We start from the raw sequence: 18945 nt of genomic DNA, 5'->3' as shown, positions 1-18945 counted from the left end.
AGCCTGATGCAGGGCTTGATCCCAGGACCCTGAGATCATGACCTGAGCCAAAGGCAGAGACTTAACCCACTGAGCCATCTAGGTGCCTGAATATCCTGTTGTCTAACTTTAAAACCATACAAAGCAACAAATTAAAAATAAATAAATAAATAAGGTGAACCTTTAAAGAACAATAAAAAAATATTTCAGATTTCACAACTGAAAATAATTGGGCTTCACTCAATGTTTAGGACATATTAGTAAGAAGGAAAAGAGGTTTAAAGCTCAAGGCCCAGAGAACTCCAAATACATCTCTCAGATCCTAATGCTTCATGAAACTTCATATGAGTAGAACCATGTTATTGTCAAGAAGGAGTTCTCAAGGTTACACACTGTATTAGGCTAATAAGCCTGCCATAACAAAGCACTATCTTAGGACAGAAACTGAGTATCTTACATAACAGAGATTTATTGTCCCATAGTTCTGGAGGCTGGAAGTCCAAAAGGAGGTGAAGGTGCAGGTGGAGTTAGTTGTTTCCTCATGAGAATTGGGAGGCATGATCTCTTCTGTTCCTCCCTCCTAGCTCTAGTGGCTTGCTGGAATCTCTGACATCACTTAGCTTTTGATGTCTCACCCTGAGCCCTGCCTTTATCTTTACATATATTGGTCCCTCTTGGTGTACTTATGTGTGTCCAAATTTCTTAAGACACCAGTCATACTGGATTGGGGCCTCAGTCAACTTCTACATGACCTCGACTAATTACATCTACAACAACTCTATTTATACTAAGATTACATTCTAAGTTACTGGGAGTTAGGACTACAACATAGGAATTTTAGAGGACATGATTCAAACCATGACACACATAGATCTCCATGTAATCATTTCAAAATCTGGCATGGTAAGCATGGGTAACATTGAAGACCTTACCACTAAGCCAGACAGTAAAGGCAGCCAAGGGTTGTGTCTGTAACTGAGCACAGTAATCTATACTTACCTTGTAAGTACTATCTATCAAGTCTTTGAGTAACGCCTTGGTTTATAAATAAAAGACACCAGTATCAAGAGCATAACAGAGGAATTAAAATGCACTGTTCAGTTACAGAATGGGTTATCAGCCCTGGAGAAACCCAAAATGTACATTAGTAAATTAATTAAAGAATATTAAAGCTTGTGAAGTATAATTAAAAGTTATGCTTTTCTTTTTCTGATATCACAGTCATTGCTTAAAACCAGTTGGTACTGATCTCATGTATCTGCAAAATATCAAACTTAGTTCTTAGTCTTTGTGAAATGCCAGCTACTAGAAGAGTTACGTAAGAAGCAATGTTTCTTTTAGGCTGCTCACATTCCTATAGTAGTCATAAATATTCAAAATATTTGAAAATACTTCCATGTAAATACAGTTAACTTAGCATTTTAATTTGAGAATATATATGTTTGAAAATAAAGACATAGATATAGATAATGTACATGTGTGTATATCATGTGTATATGCATATATATGTATGTGTATATACATGTGTTTATAATATAAATATGCATATGTGTGTGTTATATGTGGATAATATATGTGTTATATTTATTTATATGTTATATATGGATACATAATATATAATTTATAGTTCTATGTAATTTAAAATACATATATAAATATATAATATAGTATATACAAATGTATATCATTTATAAAGAGAAATACATGCATATGTGTATATATATGCATATTCTCTTCAGTTTTTTTTTAATTCCCCCCTTTTTTCTTCAAAAAGAAATGCAGAACTGTTCATAGGGTAGATGAAGAATTTTACCTTTATTAAAAACAGTGAGGAGTAGGTAACTTGTGACAAGTATTTACTATACTCTAGGAGTAGCTGAAATCGCTTTTCTTATATTTGAAATGTAACTTTTTACATAACATGTTTAGATTCATGGTTAGAGTTACTTACAGTTCTTAAAGCTCTATGACATGCAACAGGCTAATGCTCGTTATTACCCAGATAACAGTCAATATTAAACATAACGGTTGACTAATGCTGAATGTTTAAATACAAAAATACCCTGTTGATATAGTAATACACCTTCCTGAATGTGCCTTTCCTAATTGACTTAAGAAAACAAAAAGTGAAAACAAATACTCCAACATTAACAGGAAACTTTCCTTGAGTTTTAATTTTGGATACAAGCCCATTACTTGAAGAGTAGTTTCCATAGATATACAGATCTCTTCTCTTCCTTGAGAATGAGTCATGTTCTAAGATTTCATTTGAAAACAAGTTACCTAAAATGTAGGATATTTTCTCTATACTTTTTTTAAGTTTTAGACTTAGTAGTTAGATTTTGAAGAACCCAGAATCTTACTTAATCATAGTGAGTCTGAATAGCAAATGACACCTGTATTACAAACAAGAACTTGCCCTTTAACCTCTAATAAGTTATAGCAACATGAACAGACAATTTCTAGACTCCTCGGAATGACCAAAAAGGGTTTACATTATTTCTGAATTGTGAAGATCTGATAATGTGCAAGGAAGTATCTTGCCAGCTTATATCCATGGAGGGCCAAGCAAGGCAAGTATTAACTCTGACCTCAAGCAGAAAAGAAATGCCCAACCTCTCATTCATTCATTCATTCTTTAATTCATTTATTATTTGTTGAATTAGAGTCTTCCATCTCACAGACATACTAATAAGCACAAATTTATGGAAACAAGCAAGCAAATAAAAACAAGCATTCATCTTTTCCCTGATGTTGCTGAGAACTAGGAGGAGGGCAGAGAATAATGAAAAATCATAATATCGGGTGCTAGTACTGAATTAAAGAACCTGAGCAAATCTCCCAGCCAGCATTAAGTAGAAGTTCTTTACTCTGAAAGCAGAGAAAGGTGGTTAGGCAAAGTAAATTAAGGAAACTGATCTTTGAGTCAAATCTTGAATAAATTTACCATTGCAGGATTGTATGGGAAATGTAAAAGTTTACTTGGAGGAAAAAAAAGAATATTTAATTATAAAAATGAAATATTTTATATAACTATAAAATAGGTCACAAAGCTGTTTGAAATTATTTCTATCATAATCCTCTGAATTAATTTAACAATTGATTTGTGTATGTGTTTAAGGCTGTGCAGTGTGTTTTCAGTCCAGCATCATCCCACCTTTCATTAGTTCAATGGCTTTGTAGGAGCTACAACTCTCGACTTACCATACCATTTTTCTGTCGAGTGCTTCTAAAAAATGTAATTTCAATTCTTTTTGAATCATACTAGACCAGAGGGGATGATGATAATAGTAAACAAGGTATGGATAAATGATTTCCACATGAAAATATCTCTGCAAGTATGATGTAAAATTATTTTGACAAGTTAAAATATTAGCTTCCATTTTATAAATTGTCCTATAAACTTCTCATGGTAGCCAATATTGAGCTCGATAACACATAAGAATATGTATATTAGATATTATCATCACCTGTTTGTTTGATAGGATGCAGTTTTGATAGCTGTGTTTATATTTTATTAGTCCTTCAAAACCCTATATTCCTTATATCTATTTATTGTACTAACTCCTTTACATCTACTCCTAATGCATGAACTATGAGGAATACACTGTAAAATATATTCAATTAATTTTGGAGAGGTGACAAATACATATGACCAATTAGACATAGTAAAAAACAGACAACAAATTTTAGAGTTTAAGCTACCAGTCCCACCCCTGCTCTTGCACGCATACACACACATTTTATCTCATATTGATGACTGTGATTTGGAACACATTTTTTTAATCTGTATAATGGAAATAGGGCTGACTCTGTGGCCATGTGAACAATGTAGGCACACAGGACCAGGTGATCAACATTTGCAATTTAATACTCTATAGTTGTAGTCTTGAAATTCATAATAATTTTACAACAAATATTTGAATTTGTGTTTACTGAGTGAAGACTTAGGGGCAATTGAAGCATGCTGTAGGCTCTTGGAGACTACTGATGCACTGTTCCATTTCCTGCAGCCTCTATGCTTTCCTGGGATCTGGGATATCTTTTCATCAGCCTCCTTTTACTCAGCCCGTCTGTGGCCCCAGCTATATGACTGCTGCCATCCTCCATGTGGGGTGACAAGTGGAAGAGGTCCATATTCCACTACTGCTCTATTCTTACTGAAGGTCTAGGCATGGGCAAAAGGCAGGGAGGGGTGAAGCATGTTTTGTGTGATGTTTTAAAGCAGAGCAAGGCTGTGGACATCACATCCTATGCTTTTAACAATACTGCCCATTCAGCAAACAATTTAGCAGGGTCCTCTCACCTACCTTCATCCAGGTACTGAGTGCTCTCCAGTACAATGGTTGCAATCTTGCAATCCCTTTGGAGTCATCAATTTACCATGCTTTGGGGTGGTAAGCTAGTGGGAAGGAGACATTGATTTCCCTACCCCAGCTGGGGCCCTACATTTTAATTTTGCCCTGGAGTCCACATATTATATAGCAGGCCATAAGTGGAAATGATTCAAAACTTAAACTGTGGTAGGAATTAAATAAGATCCATGTATAATACCTAGCACAATGCCTGGCATAGAAGAGGCTCTCAGTGAAGTTATTGTTCTTCCCGATGTCCATTCCTTTTTTTATTTGCTTCCATTAACAAAAGGAACCTATTAAGAATTAGGAAAGGCATTTCACTCTTTTTTTTGAACATATATCTGCCTTTGCCTGGATGAGCCCTTTAGGCAAATCATTTATGGTTTCTGTGCTTCAGATTACTTGCTACCAAATAAATTAAGGATGTTAATACAGTTTTGGTAAGGATGGCATGTCATAATGAATTGGAAAATATATTCTAAATTGTAAGATATTTGCAAATGTCCACTGATATCATTTCACTACATTAACACGGGTTATACAGCTTTGTTGAAGCTGAAAATAAAGACCATTAACAAAGAAAAAGAATGTTATTAAGAATACTTAGAAACTTAGGTAAAGTTGACCAAAAGTACTGGATGATTACTTTTGTTTTACAGTGTGCAATTTCTATTCATGTTTTGTTTTACATGCATTTAAGATTACTATATTTTCATAATAAATAATACAACAAAAGAAATCTAGTAACTTTTCATAACAGAGAAGTTGTCACAGATGAGAGGAAAAAGCCTTAGTTAAAAATAGTTTTTTACAAATGTTTTCTCTTTTATTTAACTCTCAAAACATTCAATTCCAGTAATTAGTGGAAAGTAGACAATTTTGCAAGCTGCAGTTTTATGCATTGTGATAATGGGTAATTTATATTTTTGTAGCTTGGAAGTTTAGCAGGTATATTTATTGTCACAATTTTATGTTTCTTCTCTGAGTAGTAAGTGTGGTCTATTGGAGAATGTTGTTGGCCTCTCTGTTTATTATAAGATTTTCCATGTTTAATAATTATGGAAAGATATTTATAGATCATAATAATACAGGGCATTTATGGTCTTACTGCTCAATATTTTCTTTCAGAATTACTTGTATTATACTAATATTCCAGATGGGAAGTAAAACAGAGAAAAATAACTGTATGGTAACCATGAACACCCTTCTAATAACTTAGCTGCTATACAGTGTTTTATAAAGATTAGGGAAAAAATCACTTTAAAGGATTATAGTTGTATTCAATGCTTCTTAAAAATACCTCTATTTACACATGCCAGAAGGGAACAATTCCTTCACTTAAATATAAACAAATTGTTTGCAGTATTACTCTTACTGTATTCATAAAAATAAATATATACTTATGGGCTTAGGGAGTCTGAGGAATAGTTGATGAATAATAAGTTTTATATTACTAGTTCAGAACTGCAGGGAATCTTAAAAACTGTGTTCAACATATTCACTTTTATTGACACTGAAAATTAAAACCAGGAGCTTTAAAAAAAAAGTATTGGACTTTTAATGAGGTTTCAGTAAATCCTATACATTGTGATATTAAGTCATGCATTTTTTAAAAAATTAGCCCACATAAAAAATAAGCAGAATATGAGGTGGGTTGATTATTATAACTTTTGGGTCAGGTGATCATCTTTGGGGGTGTCCCCATTAATTAATCTTATTTCAACAAGATCTAGTCAGTATCGAACATAAACATAGGACAATCAAACTGCTAGGAGCCAATAAGAATGTAAGACTGAGAATGTAAGACAATCTCTGAATCTCTCAAGGGATTCACTGTATACATACATACATATATGGCTGTGTGAATGTTTGTGTATGTGGGTGCACGGTCAGACCTCCCTTTCAGGCCCCGAATTCTATGGTTTATTTCTGCACACCTAGAAGGGCAGAAAATAACAAAGGAAAAGAATATTCAGAGTCTCACATGTTTGTGTTCCACACTGGATGGTGCTGAGAGGGAAATACTGTGCCAGCTTCTTTACCTGGTGAGCTTGCACTCTATGATTGCATGGGCTCGAGCATCTTACTGAATTGATACTGAGGAAAAGAAAACAGTTATCTCAGCAGCCGCTGGAGCTCTTCTTACTTTTGGCATTGTTCTTGTTTGACAGTGCCTTTCCATTTACCTTTTTTTTTTTAATGTTTCAGGAAATAAATAATATGTTTATTTATTTTGTTCATAGCTTCCTTGTGTTCTTGAAATTTCTGCCTTCTCTGCTGAGTGCTCACCAATGTCTGGGTATCATCCTTCAAAATTATGCATATCTAAATGCCCTTTTAAACCTTCTACATTCAGGGGTACCTGGCTCTCTCAGTCAAGAGATTGTGAGATTCTTGGTCTTGGGGTGGTGAGTTCAAGCACCGCTTTGGACATAGAGATGATTTTTAAAAAGTAAAACCTTAAATACTTTATTTATTTATTTATTTAACAGAGAGAGAGAGAGAGATCACAAGTAGGCAGAGAGGCAGGCAGAAAGAGAGGGGGAAGCAGGCTCCCTATAGAACAGAGAGCCCGATGGGGGACTCAATCCCAGGACCCTGAGATCATGACCTGAACTGAAGGCAGAGGCTTAACCCACTGAGCCACCCAGGTGCCCCAAAAAAGTAAAATCTTAAAAATAAATTAAAAAAATAAAACTTCTACATTCAGCAAAAACTCAGAATATCAGATAATAAATTAATATGTGCATCTACAAAATGTATGTGTATAAATATAATTATATATGTGTGTATATTTAGTAGGGTAAATAACATAACTATGTATATAATATGTACATTATATATTAATATAAAATAATAGCACATATGGATATATAATACATATATATGTACACACAAACATATTTTACAATGCACCATTATTATTTACATGAAGTTCTAGAATATTTTATGTTTTAAACAGTTGCATGGTATATTTGCTTTATATACATTTAAAAAAATAATTATTGTAGAACAGTTGTCCATTAACACTTCTGTCTATAACGACAACTTGAAGCTTACCATTTACTCAAAATGTTATCAGTGTTTAACTTTTGGCAGTGTAGCAGAGTGAATAAGAGCTAGACTCTAGAGGAACTACATACATTAACTTAGGTGAGTGATTATTTAGCTCTCAGTTTCTTAATCTGTATAATTGCCATAATTTCAGTAACTTATTCCTAGGGTTGCAGTGAGGGTTTCAATTATTAATATATATAAAATTAATAACCATGCCTAGCATGTAACAAGCATTCAGAAAGTGCCAGTGATTTATTATCATTTTTACTTAGAATATGATAGTATGTCATGGTGCATTGCAATTTATTATTCAGTATATTTATAAATGGAAGAAATCCTAAAATTGGTATTTAAATTAATGATTGTTAATGCTAAATTAGTCTTTTTTCTTTGAGTGGGAATATTATTTAAAATGAGTACAAGTTAATATGGATACATGTAGGCTATTTAAAATCACAATCCAATCAAATGTTCAGTTTTTTGTTTCAACTTTGGTTTATTTCTACTTTCTCCAGTTTTTTTAAAATTATAGAATACAAATAGAATGGGATTTAACAGTAAATGGTAATAACTGTATTATATAATTCTATGTGTTTTTTTTTAAGATTTCATTTATTTATTTGACAGACAGAGATCACAAGTAGGCAAAGAGGCAGGCAGAGAGAGAGGAGGAAGCAGGCCCCCCTCTGAGCAGAGAGCCTAATGCGGGGCTTGATCCCAGGACCCTGGGATTGTGACCTGAGCCGAAGGCAGAGGCTTTAACCCACTGAGCCACCCAGGCGCCCCCTATGTGTTTTTATAAGTATTATTGATAGTATTCAATTTGCTTGTTAAATGACTTTATGTAGATTGTAAGATCTATAAAGTTTCTCCCAGCTTTAGAATTATGTGCTTTCAAAAAAAAAAAAAAAAAGAAAGAAAGAAAGAAAAGAATTACATGCTTTCTTTCAAGGAATAGGAATAGTAAAATCTTCAGGATGTAGAGCTAGATTGACAAATGCAAGTAACTTCAGAGTATAAGAGGGAAAATCAAGAATAGAGAAAGTAAGAAAATAGAGATTATGGCAAAAGATAAGTAGAGAATGTAGGCAGTGTATGTATTTCCTTGGCATGGAAATTCATCCATGTGATGTTTTAGAGGATAGACACTGGCAGCCTACAATCTGTAATTCTAAGTATAGAGAATATATGAAAGTAATAGATTATATGGGGCGCCTGGGTGGCGCAGTGGGTTAAAGCCTCTGCCTTCGGCTCAGGTCATGGTCTCAGGGTCCTGGGATCGAGTCCCGCATCGGGCTCTCTGCTGGGCAGGGAGCCTGCTTCCCCCTCTCTCTGCCTGCCTCTCTGCCTACTTGTGATCTCTCTCTGTCAAATAAATAAATAAAATCTTAAAAAGAAAAAGAAAGTAATAGATTATCTGTTCAAACTCCAACAAAGATATTAGTTGTTCATTCTTTGTTCAACTAAAACAATTTGCTGTGAATATTAAAAATAAGCATTCTAGTACATTAAAAACAGCTTTTGTACTTAGAGATTAAAGAAAAAATATAGATCAGATAAAGACGAAATACCCTGTAGTTTGTCTTCACATATTTTTACTGATAATTCCTTAAAAACCATCAAGAAACTTCCTGTTTTGTATATTATCTTTATTATAATTATATAAATAATTATATAATTATAATATTATATCACCTATGACACTTTGTAAATAACCTGGGGGGTTTTGTTCTGTTAACATAGTGTATTGAATTCACATTCTTAAAACATTTTGCCTTGTTTTCAATGTTCAGTATGTTTTCTGTAGTAGTCATCTAATAATTTTATTTATTTTATTGAAAAAGGCCAGATTTTCATGTCTGTGAGTTTCTGATGAAGACCAAGAATGTATGAGGAGGTGTAATGTCTAGTTACCTAAAGCCTTCCCATTTTAGTGCATAGTTGCACCATATGGTTCCATCAAAGCCTGAGAAAAATAAAGTCCCAAAGTCCAGAAGTCCCAAATCTAATATTATAAATTAATTATGGCCAATATAGTGTGCAGTGAAGTTATGATGCGTTTACAGTGTCTAAACTGAGATAACCTAAATGTTGTAGGAGAAGAAACCTGGAAAGACATGGAAAATCAAACATTATTAATTAGCTCATGAATGCTCCAAGTTGAGTGGGTTAAATAAAATCTTCCTATTTAGAATAAAGACATTTAATGCTAAGTGGTACACCCAGAAAAAAATAGAATATGAATAATTCAGAGATTATGTTGGCATTCCTCCTAAAATGAAATCCCAACTTAACTTTAGTAAATGTTTATATATTAATTTATGTGTTGTGTATTTTTTCTCTTCCTTTGAAATTGAAAAGTATTGCCTTTTTATATTCTTTTTTTTTTATACTTCTTTTTTATCCTTTTAAGAAAGATCTTTTTGGGTACCCTTTAGAAGGCCTTTTCCCCCCAACATTGTCATTTTAGAGAATAGATCGATTTGTCTTACAAATTCCAGGGTAATAAAAGTGTCACAATTTTTGCATTTGCTATTGGAATCTTATTTTAAATGTTGAGGTTTATAAGCAGCACACATCTTATCTGATCTGGAATAGGGGCATAGTTGAGAGAATGGAAAAACGGACCTCTAGACTATTCAGATATAGTCTTAAGGTCTGTAATGTTCTGTCAGGGGCTGATCCAATACTGAAATACTAAGCCACTATCAATGATTGCCTTGCAACTAATGAAGGGTGACTTTTGAGTGATGGAGCTGCACCCCAAAGAAGTCTTTTGGGGTGTTTCTAGCCTTCTGGGTCCTAGAAAAGAACCATACATACTTGAGTTTTTAAATGGTTATTCTGTTCGTTCATTCATTTATTCATATATTTAGTTATTCCAGAAGCAGTGACTCAGTGCTTATCATGTGACCTCCCATATATGAAAATTCAGGATTCAAAGTAATAAACACAGAGACTCCTGTCCAGATATTTAAAACCAGATGTAAGAGATATATATAAGAAAAGAATGACAGAATATTAAGTGGTTTCTTCCAGCCATAGTGAGTCACAATGAAAGAGAAATTCTGTTTTGAGGGCAGGTGGCATCGTATGCCATGAGGGCAGGGAATAGAAAAGAATAGTGTTTCTAGAGTTTATATCTCTTATAAAGCTACTAGTGATTTAGAAAGGAAGACTTCTGTGATACTAATAATCCTATCTACCACTATGATATTTATAATAATGTATATTTGAATCCTTTTCTGTGCAGATCCAATCACCTGTTAAATGAATAAAAATGTGGTGTTTCTGTATAAATTACTAAGTAGTAGTGCCTACTTATCTTCTAGGACATACATCTATTCAGATTGTATTTTAAGATACTGCCCTTCTACTACATTCAAATACTCAATTTCTTTTTAATGAAATAGCACATGATGCTTTATTCGCCGTTTTGTCATTCTTCTGTGGTTAATAAGTATTAGTCCTAAAAGAGTAAAATAAGGGAAAAGAAATGTAATTTTTTAAAATTTCAATTTAGACAAAGTTGTTCTCCAATGTAGTAGGGAGGTTAAACGGCTACTATATAGAAATTTAGAATCACTTGTGAGTTTTAGATCTGAAAAAATGAAGATTAATGTTTCAAAAATAACTAAGAAAGCAACCTCATCTGATTAACAAGAAATTTGGAATCAATTCAGGCAAACCTTTACCAAAAGATTGCTATACAATTGGTTGACACCTATTTCCCAACTATTTACCCTGAAGATGTTAACTCTAGATGGTCCTCTCATTCCTTTTAGAATTTGAATTATATTTCTTTGCTGGCACAGAAGTTAGAAGGTAAGGTAGTAAACAAATCAATGCCAGTGATTTCAGGATAAGTGCATATTAGATCTACATCTGGGGAGAGTCTTCAGACAGACTTATGTCTAAAAAACATTGTTGCAAGATCAGGCATAGAAAAATACTTATATAAAGAATTTATAATACTAATGCTTAGAAAATATGCTGCAACATTAGGAATAGTGTATTTGAAATAGCTTTTCTTCTTACATTACCTTAACTATAAATCTTTATACTATATTGAGAATTTTATTTATTGGAGAATTCACTTGTATGGCATATATCAAGTTTTCTTATACCTCACTTCATTTTTTTTTTGTCATCAGAGAGATAAATGAAGATGTCTATGGAACTCTCTTCACCACTTCTAATATATTATTATTTAGAAACACTTTTGATTAAGTGGTTCAGCTTGTAGTACAACTTTTAATTTGGGCTTTAATCTTTCAGTGGTGCCCTAGTTTGTTATTCAGCTCAAGGTTAGTGGAAAAATAAAATGCAGCAGTGATTTTTTCTTTCATTTTTAGTGTTTTCCCTGAATATAGTTAACTATGTCAAATCCTTACTATGTTGTTTAGCTTCAAGACTTATCTGTTAACACATTTTATTTTACTTGGCTTTGTAGTAATAACATTATTTTCATAATGAGTATATGACTATTATAAACAACTTGGACAATGCAGAAAAGACAAGAAATATGTTATAAATCACCCAGAAGGACTACCCGTAAATAACCAGTGCTTTTGGTAAACATCATTACCGACATTCCTGTATGCATATAGATTAAGTTCTCTAATTATTTTGTGAATGGATTCAAGCTAATATGCTTGTGTGTTTCTAGTGATTCACTTCAAAGTTGTAGACACTCTGTCTCTAAAAGTGAAAGGCAAATAATTGACTTTGCTTCCTAAAATCTTTAGAACCTAGCATTTATATTGAATAAGGTTTGTCAAATTCACTAATTAAAAAAAAGCTATAAATTGAGAAGTGAAAAATTAAACTGCTTTCCCAAGACACATACTAAATTTAAAAATCTTTTATTGCACATTCAAAATTTTAAAAATAAAGGTAACCAAACTATTTCTTCCAAACTTCTTGAGTAGTGAAAATTGAGAGAACAGTAGATATAATAGCTTATTCTTTGTTTTTTTTTTGTTTCCTTGCTTGTTTTAAATGTCTATTATATTGTTAATATTTTTAAAAGTTTACTTTCACAAAAGCCCTATATGTAGAAAGAGTGTTCAGAAGTATGCAAAGGCTACTTTCAGAAGCATTAGCTTTCTGTTTTTCTTCTTATCCAATGGGAAAAAATTATATATATATAGATATTTATATATAGATATAATGTGTGTTTAATAATGTGTGTATATATGTATATGGGAATAATGTGTGTATATATGTATGTGTAATATGTGTGTATACCATATATATATATATATATATATATATATATATATATATTCATTCCTGGCCAGAGTAGAAATTGCTTCATAACTGCAATACCTAAATCACTAAATTATGTTATGTTAACAAAATACAAGTAACCAAACAAAAATCTCACAGAGTTTGTATATCTTGACTTTGCTATGTAATAAACCTTATAAACATGAGTGTCCAAGGGAAAGAGTTGGCTTTTCAAACCACTTGACTACTGCTAAGAAACTATTTCTGCTAAAAAGATAAAGTAAAATAAAATAAAATAAAAGTTCCAAGAACCAATTGAGCATCCTGGAAGTTCTTTAAGCTGTTTTATTCTTAGTCATGGATTTTTCTAGCATCAATATTTCTTTTGCATCCTCCTCCTACTAAGTGGTAATCTGTGTTGCTAGGTGCACTGGTCTGGGCACATAATAAATTAATATGTACATTTGGTTGGCTTTTTATTTTCTAACTACTAAGAAAATTTGAGATGACCCAACAGGATGATTTGAAAACTTGGTCCAATGAAGTTAACATTTTTCTTATTGGTCAGAGAAGGCAATTAGGCACCAAATCAGATGAATTAGTTTGACCTCCTGCTGTGCGTTTTTGAGAAATATTTTAATGTATTTTCATGGTTAAATGAAAAGAGTATTGTGATCAGTTTACCACATCTACTATGCTGGAAAAAACTTAACAGAAATATACTCGCCTTCTAAGTGCACTTGTGTTCCAGGTCTTCGGCTCTGGGAGGCTCACACAATACTCACTAACATGCTTTGAATTTTGGAGGATAATGGGGGGTTGTGTAGGCACATCTATATGTTGGCTTGGAAGAGTGCATTGTAAAATACAGTGCCAACACAGACATGCAAATAACAATGTATACTAAAATCCAACTCATTTAAAGTTTTTTTTTTAAAGAAAATCCAATTTGTAATGACATTAGGGGTAAAGCAAAGAAAATGTGATGGAAAGACAGTTTCAGTAATGAAAACTCTTTCAGTGTCACTTAGCACTTATCAGAAATAAGGAACAAGATAGTCAAGTAAATGAGAAGGAAAAAAGACTATACTATGTTTTAATAGTTATTTTTCTAACTTTGGATTACAACTGAATGGCCATTAACAAAAAAGAAGAAATGACCATATAATTAATGAATCCTTCATTTTCATTTTTTACCTAGCTGGGAGAAGAATGTACAGCTATTACTGGAGTGAACATCCTGTGGAAGTCAGAAACTGAATGAATGAAAGACTTCCATCTTTCTAATGAACAAAGTAGCTGGAAAATTTTGATGATGAAATAGAAGAAGAGATAGAAATGTTACATTTGCATGCCAAATCAGGAATTGATGCACCACAGCTGAAGTAAATGTATCCCTTATATTTCTAACTTCATCAGGAAAATTCAAGGGAGCTCAATTGCATATAGAAGTTGAGTGTTTGAATAAAATTTATAAACATTTATAAGAGTTGTGGATTTAAAGGTGAAGAATCATTTTATGTCTTTATGTTAGTGTTCTCATAATATTGACCCAAACAAATGTATACTTGATAGGTTAAATAATAGTTTAGACTAGCCAACATATCCATAATAAGTAGCAGGTTTAGAAGAATTCATATAAATAATATACGAGTTAACCATAATTTATTTTTTTAAAGTTTGCTTTAATTTTAATTATGCATAGCAAAAACTGTATATGAGCTATGTGTATATTTCAAAGAAAAATAATGAAACTACCCCCCCCTCCTTTAACTGTGGCTCTGCTTAAGAAATTAGAATTTGTGGGTTAGGGGCATGGATGAAATAAGTGATGAGGATTAAGGAGTACACTTGTGGTGAACATCTGGTGATATATGGAATTGTTAAATTATGGTATTGTACCCCTGAAACTAATATAACACTCTATGTTAACTAACAGGAATTAAAATAAAAACTTTAAAAATTAAAATTAAAGAAATTTGAATATTAATGTTTTTAAAGCTCTGTAAGCCCTTCCTTCTACCTGCACCATTCCCAGGGCTGGGACTAACATGAAGCAAATGAGACTTTTGCTTCAAGTCCAAAGTTAAAGGGACACCAAAAAACTCAGTAATCAAGGGGACACCTGGGTGTCTCAGTTGTTTAAGCCTCAGACTCTTGATTTTGGCTCAGGTCATGATCTCAGGTTTGTGAGGGCAAGCCTCCACATTGAGCCCCACTTGGAGCTCCATATCAGGTCCCACAGAGCATGGAGCCTGCTTAAGATTCTCTCTCTCTCTCCCTCTCCTTCTGCCTCTCCCCCCACAGGTGTATTCTCTCATACACTCTCTCTCTCTCAAAAAAAAACAAAAACAAAAACAAAAACAAAAAACCCCTCAGCAATCAAGATAAATATTATTTTAATGCAATATTTTATAATAATCTAAATTGATGAAAAAATTCATGATGAAAAAGATACCAAATTTATTTATTTATTTACTTACTTACTTATTTTAGTGTTCAGTGATTCATTAGCTGTATATAAAACCCAGTGCTCATCACAACAGGTACCCTCTTTAATATCCATCACCTGGTTATCCCATCCTCTACCACCCCTCCTATAACTAACCCTCAGTTTGTTTCCCAGAGTCCAGAGTCTCTCACAGTTTGTCTGTCTCTGATTTCTTCCAATTCAGTTTTCCCTCCCTTCCCCTGTGGTCCTCCACGCTATTCCTTGCGTTCCATATATGAGTGAAACCATATGATAATTATCTTTCTCTGCTTGACTAACTTCACTTAGCATAATCCCCTCCAGTTCCATTCATATTGCTGCAGCTGGTGGATTTTCATCCTTTCTGATGGCTGAGAAATATTCCATATTTTAAAATACAGTATCAGTGAAAAGGAAAATTTAAAAAAAGTTAGTAATTCTGATTCCTTTTTATAAAAAATGTTTATAATAAAAATTAGAATTTGTATTAATTGTGTTTTCATGTTTCTTTAGAGATGTTTCTCATTGTCAGTACTATTGACATTTGCTTTGGGAAATTCTTTGTGATGGGGGCTGTCCTGTGCATTGTAGGAGGTTTAGCAGCATATCTGATGTCTATCAAGTTTTGAATCTGATATAAATAGGACCATACCACATATGCTTTTCTTCATTTTTTTTTTACTTCAAATGATGCTTTTCAAATTCAAGCATGTGGGGCGCCTGGGTGGCTCAGTGGGTTAAGCCGCTGCCTTCGGCTCAGGTCATGATCTCAGGGTCCTGGGATCGAGTCCCGCATCGGGCTCTCTGCTCAGCGGAGAACCTGCTTCCTCCTCTCTCTCTCTCTCTCTCTCTCTCTCTCTGCCTGCCTCTCTGCCTACTTGTGATCTCTCTCTGTGAAATAAATAAATAAAAAAAAAATCTAAAAAAAAAAAAAAATTCAAGCATGTACAGTTTTTTTTTTATTTTTTTAACAATTTTTTTAAAGATTTTATTTATTTATATGACAGAGATCACAAGTAGGCAGAGAGGCAGGCAGAGAGTGTGGAGCAGAGAGCCTGATGTGGGGCTCGATCCCAGGGCCCCAAGACCATGGACCTGAGCTGAAGGCAGAGACCCCCAACCCACTGAGCCACCTAGGTGCCCCAAAAGCATGTATAGTATTAAACATATGTACCTCAAGTTAATTAGATATTCTAGTGTCAATGGACAATTGGGTTGTTTCTCGTATTTACTACAAATAAGACTACTTTGGACATTCTTACATGCTTCTTGATGAATATCTATGCAAAACCATATGTATAAGTATATACATACATATACTTAAGACATTTTTGATGTGCATGTTGCACAGATTTCTAGAAATCTCACTTGTTCAATTTCTTCATAGGATTTTTCTCTATTTTAATGAATACAAATTGTATTTTTGTTTACTTTCGTGACATTGACAAATATCTGATTAAAGTTCCTAAAAAAAAGTGAAATTAAAATGTAAAAGTTTAATTTCACGTGTGGGGTATGTTTTTAGAAATGAATTTTCATTGATGATGGATGCACAGTCTATATTCAAATCTTTGGTACAGATCTACACTGGAATTTTGAAGAAGAAAAAAAAATTGTTGTGCTTGGCAGCAAGAAAACATTTGGAGAAAGGGTAGGACATATTTTAAAATTAGAATATGGAATTGGCTTCTATCCACATTGTGCAACATTAAGAAGTCCACTTCTCTATCCAAAATATCTCATCCAGCACTTGACCATTTCTCTGGAGTTGCCCAAATCTTAAACTCCTAGAGACATTCCTGGGGTTAAATGCCTGAGATGGAAATCTCAGAGAACAACATGGTCAGGGACTTGCATGTACAATGTAACAACATCCACACTAGACTTGTCTTAGCACTGAAAGGACTCTGTTTAATGTCTTAGCTATAAGTTGTCAAAGAGACTAATGAGAAAAGGATGATGAAGGAAGTCTTAGTATAGAAATACTGCATTTCAACAGCTCTGTCCAATTTGTGACTCTTAATGAAAGCTGCTTTGTTGCAGCAGGACTATAGAATTTTATATAGGCAGGCCTTGTGTTAGATGACAATATGAAAGCCATGCCTATAGCCAATTTCCCTAAATGGAAGCAAATTTCCCAATAAGAATTAATAGTAAATGAAGGAGGTAGTAGGATATTTGTAAATGGGACTTTCCATACTTTTCTAGCCTTAACAGTATAGTTTACACACTTAAAGATTACATAAATTAAAATAGAAATCAAAATGAAGTACTCTGATAAACTCCTTCAAAATAAACATAAGGTTACACTTGTAAAATGTATTCCTTTTACACATATGCAAGTCCTATTGATGAATTCAATGAAGATGTACTTCTTTTACAGCTGGTGGTGGTTAATTTGGGGGTTGGTGTAGGGAAATAGGGAGCCAAGCAAATAGACATAGAGTTTTCTTTCCCAGAAATATGCTGCAAATGTAAACACCATGACAGGGAGTAAAGATATGCTTTGAAGCTTGCATAATTTCAGTAAGTATTCCAAGTATGATAAAAATTAAGTAAAAAGGGATAATTTAAGAAATCCTTTGGTATATGGAAGGAGAGATTAAACACTAAGGCAGCAGAATTTTATTGGTATTTTGGTAACAATGAAGTGTTGCAATATTTCTTGTGCTCCTAGACTCACGATTTCAAAGCAAAACATAGTTGGGTAAATAATGTAAAGCCTTAATTTGGAAAAAAAGAAACTTATGCTATTCTCAAGTGAAAGAAAACAGGGTGTATTAGAGAGATGCAAACTGATTTAGCAAAAAAAAATTCCAATGTTTTCATGGTTTAACATAATGAAAGATCATATCTCATTCTCTTAACAATCTTTTTAGCAGATGGCTTTCCTCAGGTACATGACCCCCAGTCCTCTGTCTTGAGTCTGTCTGCCATCCTGGGAGACTTCAAGGTCCTCTGCAGCCCCCCTGCAGACAAGGAAAGAGAACATGCAGAGACTTCTTAAAAGCCAGGCCTTGAGGGAACAGACATTGTACTCAAAGCTTGCTTCCTCTCTGAAGCCTCTTCTGATTCTCCTGGGCCATGAACATCTCTATGTTCTCAGCATTCCCAGCGTACTTTGCTTATAACTTTATTTATTTGTCATGTTGTTTTGCCTAATTTACCTTCTTAATCCTCATCTTGATACATTTGGTTCCAACACCTATCAAACCGCCTTCAGTTGGTTCTCTTAGAACAAATACATACAATTTCAGTTTATTTTTATAATATCAATTTGGACCATTTACATAATATATGTTTTTTCTATATAAAAATCTCATCTGATCATCATACCAGCCCCTAAATTTGTTTGTTATTCATGTTTTAACAAAAAGGAAATGAAGCTGAGAGATTGTAAGCACTGCTCAATTTTCCTAAGTAGTGGAGAGTAAATTTGAAGTCACTACACACTAAACTTTGTTTTATCACAAAATAATTGACTGAAACCTCAAAAATGTATTAAAGATTGTCTAAAGCATCACTTCTGACTCCCTAAGCCTCTCTATTTCCACCTACCTCTCGAGAACTACCTAACCTGTAAGGAAAGAAACTACCAGCATCAGCAAGGTATTTTGAATCTGCCTTCTCTGATGGTGGTGTCAGTTGGACAAGAAGATGTACACATATAGGGACACCTGGATGGATCAGTCAGATAAGCGTCTGCCTTATGCTCAGGTTATGGTCTCCAAGACCAGGGATGGAGCCTCACGTCCAGCTTCTGGCTCAGTAGGCATCCTGCTCAGTAGGGAGTCTGCTTCTCTCTCTCACTCTCTCTCTCTGCCTCTCCCCACTGCTTGTTGTCTCTCT

The sequence above is a fragment of the Lutra lutra genome, chromosome 13, assembly GCF_902655055.1.
Source record: "Lutra lutra chromosome 13, mLutLut1.2, whole genome shotgun sequence".
NCBI lineage: Eukaryota > Metazoa > Chordata > Mammalia > Carnivora > Mustelidae > Lutra > Lutra lutra.
The sequence above is the reverse complement of the archived record's forward strand: the minus strand, read 5'-3'. Positions refer to the sequence as shown.